The sequence below is a fragment of the Physeter macrocephalus genome, chromosome 21, assembly GCF_002837175.3.
Source record: "Physeter macrocephalus isolate SW-GA chromosome 21, ASM283717v5, whole genome shotgun sequence".
In the NCBI taxonomy this organism is placed as follows: Eukaryota; Metazoa; Chordata; class Mammalia; order Artiodactyla; family Physeteridae; genus Physeter; species Physeter macrocephalus.
This window is the reverse complement of record NC_041234.1, coordinates 21,717,099-21,730,028: the sequence shown is the minus strand read 5'-3', so window position 1 is coordinate 21,730,028 and position 12,930 is coordinate 21,717,099. Positions and strand designations below refer to the sequence as shown.

Genomic DNA, 12,930 nt, shown 5'->3' with positions numbered 1-12,930 from the left:
CCTGTCTTGGGATTCTCCCACTGACAGACAAGCCTTCTGTGCAAAGCTATCCTAGTTTTCCTGTCGTAGGAGGAGGATGTTTGGTGATAGCAGGATAGAAAAGCAACGGCCTTATATACAGTGGCCTGCTTCTATTTTTCTGGCTTGCTATATTTGTTTTTCCAAGGCCAGAAGACACTTTTCCTCCCACTGTTTAAGGTAGTCCCCAGAATTCCACACATTCGTTGAACTATTTATTCATTTGTTAAATCTTTGAGTTCCAACAATATATCAGGCAATATCCCCTCAAATCCCCCTGCCACATCACCCCCAGCTACCACACACGTACCCCTTTGGCTCATCTCAGGGAAAGCTGATAGGAGGCTGGAGGAATGTATGCACTATGCTAGGGTCTTCGACATCACCCCAGCAACCAGACCATGTGACAGATCGCCACGACTTTAGATGGTAGAGTGGGAATTGACTCCAAGGCTCGTGAAATTCTGGGTTGAATCCCTTGAAAGAGCTGGACCCTAAAGGCTGTTTGTTAGGCAGCTGAGTAGTTTGGCTATCAAAAGAAATAAAAGTTACTAAGCACAGCGAGGGATCAGAGTTCCAGCTAAGATTTAGGCAGTATAGCTTTGTGGTTAACAAGGTGGCTCTGGAAGTGGATGACACTTGCAGTTCAGCTCTCTGCTTGTAAAATCGGTTTTGTAATCAATATTAGAAGAATATTATCTGGGCCTTCATTAGGCCAAGCCATGTGGTATATGGTCCTAACAGTATCAGTTCTGTTTCCTCTCTCCTTTAAATAACACCTGAATATTTTCCTTAGGGTTCTAACTTTAGACCAGTGGATTTGAAAAAAAAGCCTACCTATTCTTAGTGCACCAGTATTATGTGTTTTCCTCTTCTGCCGGATCTTTTTCTTTTGAACAATAACTAGCCCCTTATTTCCATATTCTTGGAAGGAGTCCATTATATCATGCACCAAATCTCATTGATACCTGTGAGATCATATATGCCTCAGAATATTAAAATATTAGATTACCATTTTATTGCTTTTAGTTATAAATATTCCTTGGGTTGTTATATAGCAGGAGTAGCAAACACCCGGTGAGCATGCTCTAATCCCTGCTTCCTGCACAGGGCAGGCATTGCTAATCATAGCCCTCTGAATGCAGCTTCAGAATATTTCTCAACACAAAGTTCAGGAAACCTCTATCAAGGTGAAGTCTGCCATTCTTGGTATATTAAGTTATGAATCCTGTTCTTAGGGGTTAGTGTCAAGAAAATTACTTTTGAGACAGGTTTGAGCCAGTTTTTAATTTGGAAGGGATGAAAAGAAAGAAGGAGAAGAGCAAATAGAGCATTGCTCATATAAGGCAATGTTTTTCCGAGAAGAATGCTTATCGGATTTAATTTCCATTCTGGCAGATGGATTCTAACGTTTAAACAGAATCTCTTGGGTTTGAAGAGACCTCTTTTGGGTCATTTAGCTCATATCTCAGCACTACCAGAAGATAGATCTCATTATTTTTCTTAAATCCTGTCTTAAAAATAAATGGGTGTCTAATGAGTCTTTAAATAGTGATTTTACTACCTCCTCTGGACACGTGTGCCATAACTTCTGTATTCTAATAGCTTCTTAGTTTCTGTATTTTAATAACTACCAATTCTTCTCTAATATTTATTTAAAATTTCCCCACAAGTCCATTGCTGCATCTTCTATACCCACCCTGCCTTTAACCTTTTAAGCTAATCCAGTGAGCAGTCACAGCTGGCTGCCACTGAATAAGAAACATGAGCCATGGATGTTATGGATGGACTGATCACCACAATCCCCTTGGAGTTAACATTTGTTCCTGACCAGTTCCCATTTTGCACCCCACCTCCCTAACTCCCAAAGCTTGGAGGATAATTGGCAATCATACATCTGGCCCTTTGGATTTAATACTGTTACTTTGAGGCTTGGCCTCTTTTCCCTTGCTTGCTCCTCCATTTCTTTGTCCCCAGAGCTATTTCTTTGTCCCCAGGGCTATTTCTTTGTCCCCAGGGCTATATATAATAATATATTATTCAACCCTGACATTCACATAGGGGTAATTCAGACAAATTCTTCTAGAGCCTCATTTAGAATGTTGACATTAAAGCATGATTATGTCTAGACTGTGCATGCCCAGGTCTATTAATTAGGGTCCTTATCACCCATAGATGGAGTGGGACGTTATCTTTGTGGTATGATTTGAGTGGGTAGCCTCTATAATCAAAACTATCTTCCCGACTCAGGAGAAGTGGTGGAAATTCAGTCTCTGGAGAGCTTTTCTCTTGATTAATCATAAGACAATCCAAGATTCTCTTTTAAAATACTGATGACCTAGGAGGATTAACCCATTAGGTCAAAACCCCTTTAGTATGAATTGGATATTTTTTTAGCCCACTTTCTTCCCAAATAGGTGATAGTTGAGCATAAGTAGTATAATGGAGTCTTTGGAAGAAGTGATGCTGAAAGGGAAGGAAAGGCAGAAAAGTCATGTTGGAAAAGCACCAAAGGAAAATTCTGCCTACTTCACCATGTAGTCATGGGCTAACCTGAAGTCAACTCTCATACCCACACAAGACTTTCTCATTGTGTTTACTTAAGGCTAGGTTCCAAGTCAATATCTCTCCTACTTATCCAGTGTTCTTTATTCATTAATCCTACCTTTGGCTGCCTGAGACTTCAAAGATTATCTTCTTCCCATCTTATTACCAGGCCCTGGGAGGCCTTTCTTCTTTTTCACTGTCCATCAAATCTCAGCTTTCTCTCAAAGCCAAGATCATTACATACCCTCCATAAAGCCTACTCTGGAGCTTCAAGGCTGACATGATATCTCCTTACTTTCAATTTCTTTAGCAAAAATAACTCTAGGGAATGAAAACGAAGAAGAAGCAAACTATGTTCATTGAGTACCCACTGTGTGCCAGGCACTATGGTAAGACATCTCATAAGGTATCTTTTTTTTAAATTTAATTGAAGTGTAGTTGATTTACAATGTTGTGTTAATTTCTGCTGTACAGCAAAGTGACTCCGTTATACATATATATTTTTCATATTCTTTTCCATTATGGTTTACCACAGGATATTGAATATAGTTCCCTGTGCTATACAGTAGGACCTTGTTTTTTATCCATCCTATATATACTAGTTTGCATCTTCATAAGGTATCTTAATATTCACAACAACCATATCACATAGGTGTTATTATCTTCATTATATAATGGAAAACTGAAGTCATAAAGGATCTGTAAATTTCCAAAATTTAGGAAACCGGGTCCCAAATCCCTGTCATTTCTCTGCCTATCGTTCCCATGGGAAGTTAGAATACATAGCTTTGTACTGATATTTTTTATGTGTGAGGAAACCCCTGTATATAATGTTCGCTTTTACTTTAAATTTTTTTTAACTTTTTATTTTGTATTGGAGTATAGCCGATTAACAATGTTGTAATAGTTTCAGGTTATAGCAAAGGGACTCAGCCATACATATACATGTATCCATTCTCCCCCAAACTCCCCTCCCATCCAGGCTGCCACATAACATTGAGCAGAGTTCCCTGTGCTATACAGTAGGTCCTGTTGGTTATCCATTTTAAATATAGCAGTGTGTACATGTCGATCCCAAACTCCCTGACTATCCCTTCCCCCCATCCTTCCCCCTGGTAACCATAAGTTTGTTCTCTAAGTCTGTGAGTCTACTTCTGTTTTATAAATAAGTTCACTTGTATCGTTTCTTTTTCGATTCTGCATATAAGGGATATCATACAATATTTCTCTTTGTCTGACTTACTTCACTCAGTATGATAATCTCTAGGTCCATCCATGTTGCTGTAAATGGCATTAGTTCATTCTTTTTAGTGGCTGAGTAGTATTCCATTGTATATATATACCACATCTTCTTTATCCACTCCTATTTCAATGGACTTTTAGGTTGCTTCCATGTCCTGGCTATTGTAGATAGTGCTGCAATGAACATTGGGGTGCATGTATCTTTTCAAATTTTAGTTTTCTCTGGATATATGCCCAGGAGTGGGATTGCTGGTTCATGTGGTAGTTCTATTTTTAGTTTTTTAAGGGACCTCCTTACTTAAAGAACTATTCTTAAAAAGAAAGGTTTCAGAGTAGTATCCCCTTACTTGTGGTGGCTATGTATAACTTTCTTAACAGACAAACGAGACTCAAGGCAAGTGATGTTAGTTATATGGCCACCTTGTTTTCTTGTAGTTTTGAAGCATAAGGCTTTGTACTATGGAGGGGGTAAAATGAAAATAACTGGGAAAGTTAGGTGTTATGTCCTCTGTTCTTATGGTAAATCATTAGAGTGCAGCAGTCTGTAAGATTCTAATTCCAAACCTGTGAACATTCACAAAAGCTGTCCAGCTAGTGCTAGCAGCTTTTTAGTATCTGGATGCGTGAAAGGTAAGACAGTAAAACTTTCCTTCCTAAGAATGTAAATAGTTTGTTAAGGAATTAATGGTGACAAGTAGCTTAGATTCAGCATCATGCCACTTTGCCATAGTGTCTTCTTCTCTTTTTTTAAACTATAGTCACTCCAGCTTTCCTTTTATTTTTTAATTTTTTTATAAATTTTTATTTATCTTTAAATTTTTGGCTGCGTTGGGTCTTCATTGGCTGCACACGGGCTTTCTCTAGTTGTGGCGAGCGGGGGCTACTCTTTGTTGCAGTGTGCAGGCTTCTCATTGTGGTGGCTTCTCTTGTTGTGGAGCATGGGCTCAGGCACATGGGGTTCAGTAGTTGTGGCACGCAGGCTCAGTAGTTGTGGTTTGCAGGCTCTAGAGCGCAGGCTCAGTAGTTGTGGCGCACAAGCTTAGTTGCTCCGTGGCATGTGGGATCTTCACGGACCAGGGCTCGAACCCGTGTACCCTGCATTGGCAGGCAGATTCTTGACCACTACGCCACCAGGGAAGTCCTCCTTTTATTATTGATAGTAGTTGCCTAAAGATATATCTTTTTACTTTTAATATACCTATATCATTATATTTGAAGTGAGTCTCTTGTGAAGAACATATAGTTGGGTCTTATTTCTTTTTAATTTATTCTGACAATCTCTGACTTTTACATTTAATTATTGATGTTTTTATTTAAGCCTACTATTTCATTATTTGTTTTATTAATTCCTTCTATTTTTCATTTCTCTGTTTCCCTTTTTCTGCCTCTTTTTGGATTATTTGGACATGTTTTAATATTACATTAAAATTTTTCTCATGTTTTTTACTGTCTCTTTATATAGTATTTTTAGTGTTGGTTCTAGGGATTATAATATACATATTCAATTTTTCACAGTCCACTCAGAATCAATATTTTACTACTTTAAGTGGAAAAATATTACCACCATATAGGTCCCTTTACCCTCCCTCCTTTATATTGTAGTTGCTTTTTATATAGTCTATCTACATACATCAAAAACTTCATCAGAAAATGTGATAAATTTTACTTTTAATCATCAAACATATTTTAAAGAACTCAACAGGAGAGGCTGTTCTATTTACCCAGATGTTTACCATTTTTTTTGCTCTTCTTCCATTCCTAATGTTCCAGGTTTCTTTCTGGTAACATTTCCTTTTTATTTGAAGCACTTCTTTTAACGATTCTTTCAGAAAAGGTTTGCTGGTGAGGGACTTTCAGTTTCCAGTTCTGCATATAAGGAGCTTGGAAGCTGCTACTCCATCTGAACAAGTAAAAAGCTGAGCAGACTGAAAAATCAACAACTTTTCTTGGATCCATAACAGAGAAAACATAGGGCAAACCACTGCCCCCAGTATTGGACAGACAGAAAGGCAAATAAAGGGATTTGTAGCTTACCAGAGCAGAGACTCAATAGCAGAAACCACTGCAGGAAACCAGTGCTAGGGTAGGGAAACCTGCATTGTAATTGACCATATACAAAAAATTCTACAGCTAACATCAAACTTAATGGCAAGAAACTCGAAGCTTTCTAACTAAGATCAGGTACCAGGCAAGGATGTCTCCCTACTGTACCGTTTGTTTTCAACATCATACTGGAAGTTTGAGCTAATGCAATAAAAAGTGAAATAAAAGGTATACAGATTGAGAAAGAAAAAACTGTCTTTGTTCACAGAAGACATGATTGTCTATGTAGAAAATCCAAAAAAATCAACCAAAAAACTCCTGTAACTAATAAGCAATCATAGCAAGGTTGCAGGATACAAGGTTAATATTAAAAAGTCAGTCACTTTCTTATATACCAGCAATGAACAAGTAGAATTTGAAATAAAAAACACAATACCATTTACATTAGTATCCCCAAAATGAAATATGTATAAATCTAACAAAATATGTATAAGGTCTATATGAGGAAAACTACAAAACTGATGAACAAAAATCAAAGAAAACTAAATAAATGGACAGCTAGTCCATCTTCATGGATAGGAAAACTCAAAATTGTCACTATATCAGTTCTTCCCAATTTGATCTCTAGATTCAATGCAATGCCAATCAAAATCCCAGCAAGTATATTGCATGGATATTGACAATATGAATCTAAAGTTTATATGAAGAGGCAAAAGACCCAGAATAGCCAACATAATATTAAAGGAGAGCAAAGTTGGAGGACTCATGGTATCTGACTTCAAGACTTGCTATAGAGCTACAGTTATCAAGACAGTGTATTGGTGAAAGAATAGGCAAATAGATCGATGGAAGAGAATAGGGAGTTCAGAAATAGAACCCCATAAATATAGTCAACTGATCTTTGAAAAGGAACAGAGGCAGCACAATGGAGCAAAGATAGTCTATTTAACAAATGGTACTGGAAAACTGGACATCCACCTGCAAAAATAATGATAATAATAATCTAGACACAGATATTACACTCGTCACAGAAATCAGTCGATCACAGACCTACATGTAAAACACAAAACTGTAAATGGCCTAGAAGATAACATAGGAGCTTCCACAGTTTCTGAAGAGAATTTGCTGACATTCAAATTGTAATTCTCCTATAAGTAATGTTATATTTTCTCTGGCTACTCGCAAGATTTTTTCTTTGTATTTAGTTTTTAGCAGTTTGATTGTGATGTGTCTAGGCATGGATTTCTTTGGGTTTATACTATACTATTTGAGATCCATTGAGCTCCTTAAACCTGTAAGTTTATGTCTTTCGCCAAATTTGTGATGTTTTTTGCCATTATTTCCTCAAATATCTTTTCTACAGCATACCCTTTCTCATCTCCTTTTGGGCCTCCAATGACACAAATGTTAAACCTTTAGTATTTTCCTACAGCTTCCAGGACTATGTTCATTAATTTTTCAATATTTTTTCACCCTTTTGTTTGGACTGAATAATTTCTATTGATCTACCAATAAATTCACTATTTATTATGTTCATTTTCCTTTTGAGCCCATCTTGTGAGTTTTTTACTTTGGTTATTGCATTTTTCCGTTCAAAATTTCCAACTTGATTCCTCTTTATATATTCTGTTTCTCTGCTGAGACTTTCTAACTTTCCCTTCATTTCCAAAGTGTTCTCCTTTACTTCTTGGAACATTTTAATAATAGTTACTTTAAAGTCTTCGATAATCCCAGCACCTGTCATCATGGTATTGGTGTCTGTTGGTTGTCTTTTCTGATGTGAGTTGAAGGTTTTTCCTGGTTCTCTGTATGCTGATTAATTTTAGATTCTATCTTGGATGTTTTGGGAGACTCCGAGTTATGAGATTCTGGGTCTTGTTTAAAGTCTATGGGGAACGTAGCTATTTTTAATGGGCCATCAACTTGTTTGGGTTCAGGCTGCACATTGCAGCCAGCCTTCTGTGGGTTTTGGCTCCGGGCTCAGTTCAGTTTTAAAGCCCCTGCAGTGCTATTCAGATCTGTCTCGTGTGTGCCTCTCAGTGGCCAGTCTGGGACCTGGACAGCGTTCTATCCCATAATGCAGTTCTCGGAATCTTTGGTATATTATTTAGGGTCAGATCCACATATGTACAGCTAGGGAGTGAGCCTAGGAGTTCAGAGACAATCTTATGGGGTGGTTTTCCCAAGCTATACTCTCTCCCCAAATTTCCCCATTACCAGTTCTTCCCTGGGGCTCACCTTTTAGTCTCTGACCTCAGAAAGATGGGGCTTTAGCTATTGTGCTGTGCTGTGTACTTCCCACAGCTGTACCCATGTCTGGGATCAAGCAGCAGGAGGGAAGAGAGAAAAATAGCTATGGGGGTTCACCACATCCTCTTGGGACACAGCTCTTCTGATCAAAACATAACGGTTCCCCTTCTTCAGTTCTAGGCACCCATAGGCCCCTGTTGCTGCTTGCTGTCTCTGCTGCTACTGCAGGATTTCCTGGAGTGCAAGAAAACAGAAAAGGGGGAAAAACCCTGGAGATTTCCCCTATTCTCTTTGAGCATCAGGAGATCTCTTTCCTGCCCTTCCAGACAGAACTAGAGGGCTTCCCTTGGAGCTCTCTCTGTCCCTGCCCAGTATCTACTTCTAGGCTTGGGGCTGCCTTTATTCTAGGCCAGGGATAGCAGAGGAAAAATAAATGATAAACTCACCACCAGTTTGGTCGTACTTCGGATTCAGGTATGTCTTCTTTCCCAATCTGCATGCTGTTTACTTTTCAGAATCTTCAAATAGCTGCCCTATGCAGTCTGTCCAGGTTTTATAGCTGCATTGAGTGAGATAAACAGGGTATAGTTACCCCATTTTACTTGGAACCCGACCTCCTATTTCTTTAATATCTTGCTACAAATATGTCTCTATTTATTCACAGAATCTCTCTTGTAATTTTTACAACTTTTTCTCTTTGGAAAATCCTCCTCAACTGCTGAATAACAATTTTGCCGTAGGTAATGTAGAAGCAGAGAAGGAGACAGGGATTCTTACTGAGGGAGTGTTCTTGGGAGAAACCTCTAAGGAAGGAAAGGAAAGAAGCAGGAGAAGCAGCTAAGCAAAGAAGTGGTTTCAGCAGAGGTCTAGCCATCAGCCTTGAGTCCACAGAGAACTCCAGGGCAAAAATGGCATCACAGAGTTGTCTCCCTTGAGGCAAATGGGCTGGTCTTTTGCTCCTTAATACCAGTCAGTCATTGGCTATGTTGACGGGTGTATGACCTCTTAGGCATCTCTCAGTGAGGTGGGTTCTGTCAGCAGAGAACGCTTCTCCAGAGAAGAGTGCAGCTGTGAGCTGTTAGCAGCCAACAGTTACAGCTGCTAAATATAAAATAAACAGAGCCGATCTTGGTTCTGGGTGAGGTGGAGTCAGGAGCTGCGGGGGCGGGTGCACTAGAGTGGTAAAGGAGCTCTGGGTGGGGCGTCAGCACCATCATTGCAATGATTAATCATACGTTTCAGTGGTGATAGTCGCTAAATGCCCCACTTCCTTCCAAAACACCGAGGACCACTAACTAGTGGTGGCATTGAGGAACCATGCTCAGGCTGAAATAATCAGCCTCTAGGGCAATGGGTGTCAACATTTAGTGTGCATGAGAATCACTTGGGGAGCTTGTTAAAAATGCAGATTCCAACGCCAGTGCTGAGATTTGTATTCAGTAGGTCTGCGTGAACTACATTTTAACAAGGAACTCCGTGATTCACTTTGAGATCATGTGAGTGATCATACAACCCAACCTATTTCAATGATGGCAAACATCACTCTGTCTTAATTTTGTCTCCCCCAGTAAATCTGAAGCTTCTAAGGGCAGATGTTAAACTTCAGTAGTTTTTCCTATGGTGATGTTCACAACCAACTATATATATATATATATATATATATATATATATATTTTTTTTTTTTTTTTTGTGGTACGCGGGCCCCTCACTGCTGGGGCCTCTCCCGTTGGGGGGCATGGTGATGTCCACAACCAACTATATATATATATATATATATATATATATATTTTTTTTTTTTTTTGTGGTACGCGGACCCCTCACTGCTGTGGCCTCTCCCGTTGTGGAGCACAGGCTCCGGACGCACAGGCCCAGCAGCCACGGCCCATGGGCCCAGCCGCTCCGCGGCACGCGGGATCCTCCCGGACCGGGGCACGAACCCGCATCCCCTGCATCGGCAGGCGGACTCCCAAGCACTGCACCACCAGGGAAGCCCCCATATATTTTTGTTTAATACTGAATGTTTTTTAAAAGTCCGTTCCACTCACTCTTCCAGTGATCCAAGTAACCACTTTATGGGAGCCTGAACTAAAGTGCTTATAAGTATCCGGGGCACAAAAACAAAATCTCAGAGCATGACCCGTAGGAGTTACAGAATCTCGAAGGCAATAAAGGCAAGTAGCCTCATCAGTGGTGAACCATAACTTTTAAAAAATAATCTTCAGACAGTCCAGGAGTATCAAAGGCTGACTGACACAAAATGCCCATCTCTGCCAAGTGCCCAGCACCAGGAATCAAAAACATATGGCTGGGGTGGGCCTGGGAGAAGAACATCTGTTTTTACAGTTGTAATTGTCCCTACAGATTCGGTTCAGCATCAGTCATAGCGTTTTTCACACAAAGGACAGAATATTGATCAGTACCTAAGCCTGCCTAACAATATCAGCTCCATTTTGGATATCTAGACAGACTCTCAGATCAAAAATGAAACAATATTTCCAAAGGGACATAATAAAATAAAAGCTAATATGAGAAACCAATAGACTATCAAGTAGTCCTTTAATTCCTTTGTAAGAATTAGGCTGCACGCCGTGAGAGCAAAGGATTTACTTAGGAAGATCTGCTTAATAAGATGAAGTATCTTCCCACAGAAAATCTTTAAAAATAAGCAGTTATACTCTACTGCACTTTCATCCTTTATGATTTTATTAGCTTATCAAACACACAGTACTACACACTTAAATAGGGGAGTTACTTTTTCTATTCTTGAAGACCAAATGGAAGGTTCATCCAGTTGTAGTTTAGAAAATCTGACATGTAAGGAAGCATGTTAAGATTTTTATGGACCATTAAAAGTACAGATATTTTAATGATTACTCAGATCAAAATGTCATGTATGGTCATAACAAGTAAGTAGTTTGGGATCTGTTATTCCCAAAGGAGGTATCGTTGAGGCTGACCCTTGCCCAAGGGCATGTTTATAAATATATCAGCTTTAGAAAATGGATGAAGCACCTAGTTGTTTATATTCCTTTAATGACTGACTCTTTGTCTGCTTCTGACGTATAGTCAGACTAGCTTCTTGTTTGCTGATAAATCCTCCTAGGACTCAATAGGTCAAAGTAAAGAACCAGTGTTGTGTGGCAACCCGTGATCATCTGTCTGACTTCCTTGAGGAAAGAGAAGCTCTGAGCTGAGGCGATGTATAGTAGGCAAGAAATTGATTAATAGGCATCAGGAAAGATCATTTTTCTGACTTCATTTATGTGCTTGTGTAAGCAGGGAAGCTACACTAGTCGTGCCTCTGAGAAAAAGTAAAAACTGATTGGGAAATTGTCCGGGGAGCTGTAATTCTGGAAGGCCATTTTGTCTCTTGGGTTTAATAGTTTCTGGAGGAATCCAGAGATCGTGACAGTGAGCGTGGGTGAATTGGGCTAGACCTTGTATTGTAGGCTGGGCTTTCTGGGAAGCTGACTCTCAGAGAGAGCATAGAGGGTAGGATGCTTCTTAGGGTGTACCCTCGGGATCCCCTTCTTGGGAAAAGGAGGGGAAGGAAGAAGGAATAGACAGAAGGAGAAGCCGAGCTGTGATGCAGGCCGAACAGTAGCTTCAGCCGACCCACAAGGAGCTCGGGAGCTAGAATGGTCCTTCAGAGTTGTCCTCAGTCGGGCCAAAATGGCTGGGAGTTTATATTTCCGCCTTGAGCATTGGATATGGACAACCTCAGAAAGTACCAGGGAAACCACCTTTGGGTCAAGTTGGCTCTCTGCAGCTGAGGCAGTCCCTGAAGAGGCTGAGAGCTGAGGGTTGTCACCATCAGGACCCCTAGCAGCTGGGACAACAAGGATTTCTTTGAAGGAGGAACTGGACAGTGCATGAAAGTGGCCACCACACCCGGTCAAATTTGGGCTGTGGCTTATCTGAGTGATTATACCAGGTAATGGCAACCCCAAAGAACTGCAAGGCCAGTTGTCAAAGACGAGTCATGCTGCCTGAATTTTGTTGCTTCTGCCTCTAAGAATGATTTTTCTTTTGAGATTTGCCAGGGAAGGGCAGAAGGGAAGGGTTCTGGGCCTGGCCCTAGGTCTGTCACAGGGGTGAGGCAAGGTAGAGTGGAGTCAAGGGTGGAGGTGACACATGCAGGGGTTGCCCATGGAGCATCAGAATGGTGAGTGGGTATATCATCCAGGGCCTTCAGCAAGGGTCAAGCCGTCAATATAGGACATCCAAAAACTGGACAGCTACATGTAAAAGTATGAAATTAGAACACTCCCTAACACCACACACAAGAATAAACTCAAAATGGGTTAAAGACCTAAATGTAAGGCCAGACACTATCAAACTCTTAGAGGAAAACATAGGCAGAACACTCTATGACATAAATCACAGCAAGATCCTTTTTGACCCATCTCCTAGAGAAATGGAAATAAAAACAAAAATAAACAAATGGGACCTAATGAAACTTAAAAGCTTTTGCACAGCAAAGGAAACCATAAACAAGACCAAAAGACAACCCTCAGAATGGGAGAAAATATTTGCAAACGAAGCAACTGACAAAGGACTAATATCCAAAATTTATAAGCAACTCATGCAGCTCAATAACAAAAAAACAAACAACCCAATCCAAAAATGGGCAGAAGAACTAAATAGACATTTCTCCAAAGAAGATATACAGATCGCCAACAAACACATGAAAGAATGCTCAACATCATTAATCATTAGAGAAATGCAAATCAAAACGACAATGAGATATCATCTCACACCGGTCAGATTGGCCATCATCAAAAACTCTAGAAACAATAAATGCTGGAGAGGGTGTGGAGAAAAGGGAAC

The 12,930-nt window shown here is 40.0% G+C and overlaps 2 long non-coding RNA genes across 2 annotated transcripts in view; one reads left to right on the top strand and one right to left on the bottom strand.

Annotated features, from left to right (window-relative positions):
- LOC114484687 (uncharacterized) overlaps positions 1 to 12,930 on the top strand; it is a 104,871-nt gene that overhangs the window by 42,152 nt on the left and 49,789 nt on the right. The window lies entirely within an intron of this gene.
- LOC114484688 (uncharacterized) lies at positions 6,777 to 8,985 on the bottom strand. Its single transcript, XR_003677868.2, has 4 exons — positions 8,878 to 8,985; positions 8,547 to 8,659; positions 8,089 to 8,334; positions 6,777 to 6,828 (listed from the first exon to the last, which is right to left on the bottom strand). It is a non-coding gene; the product is annotated as an uncharacterized lncRNA (long non-coding RNA).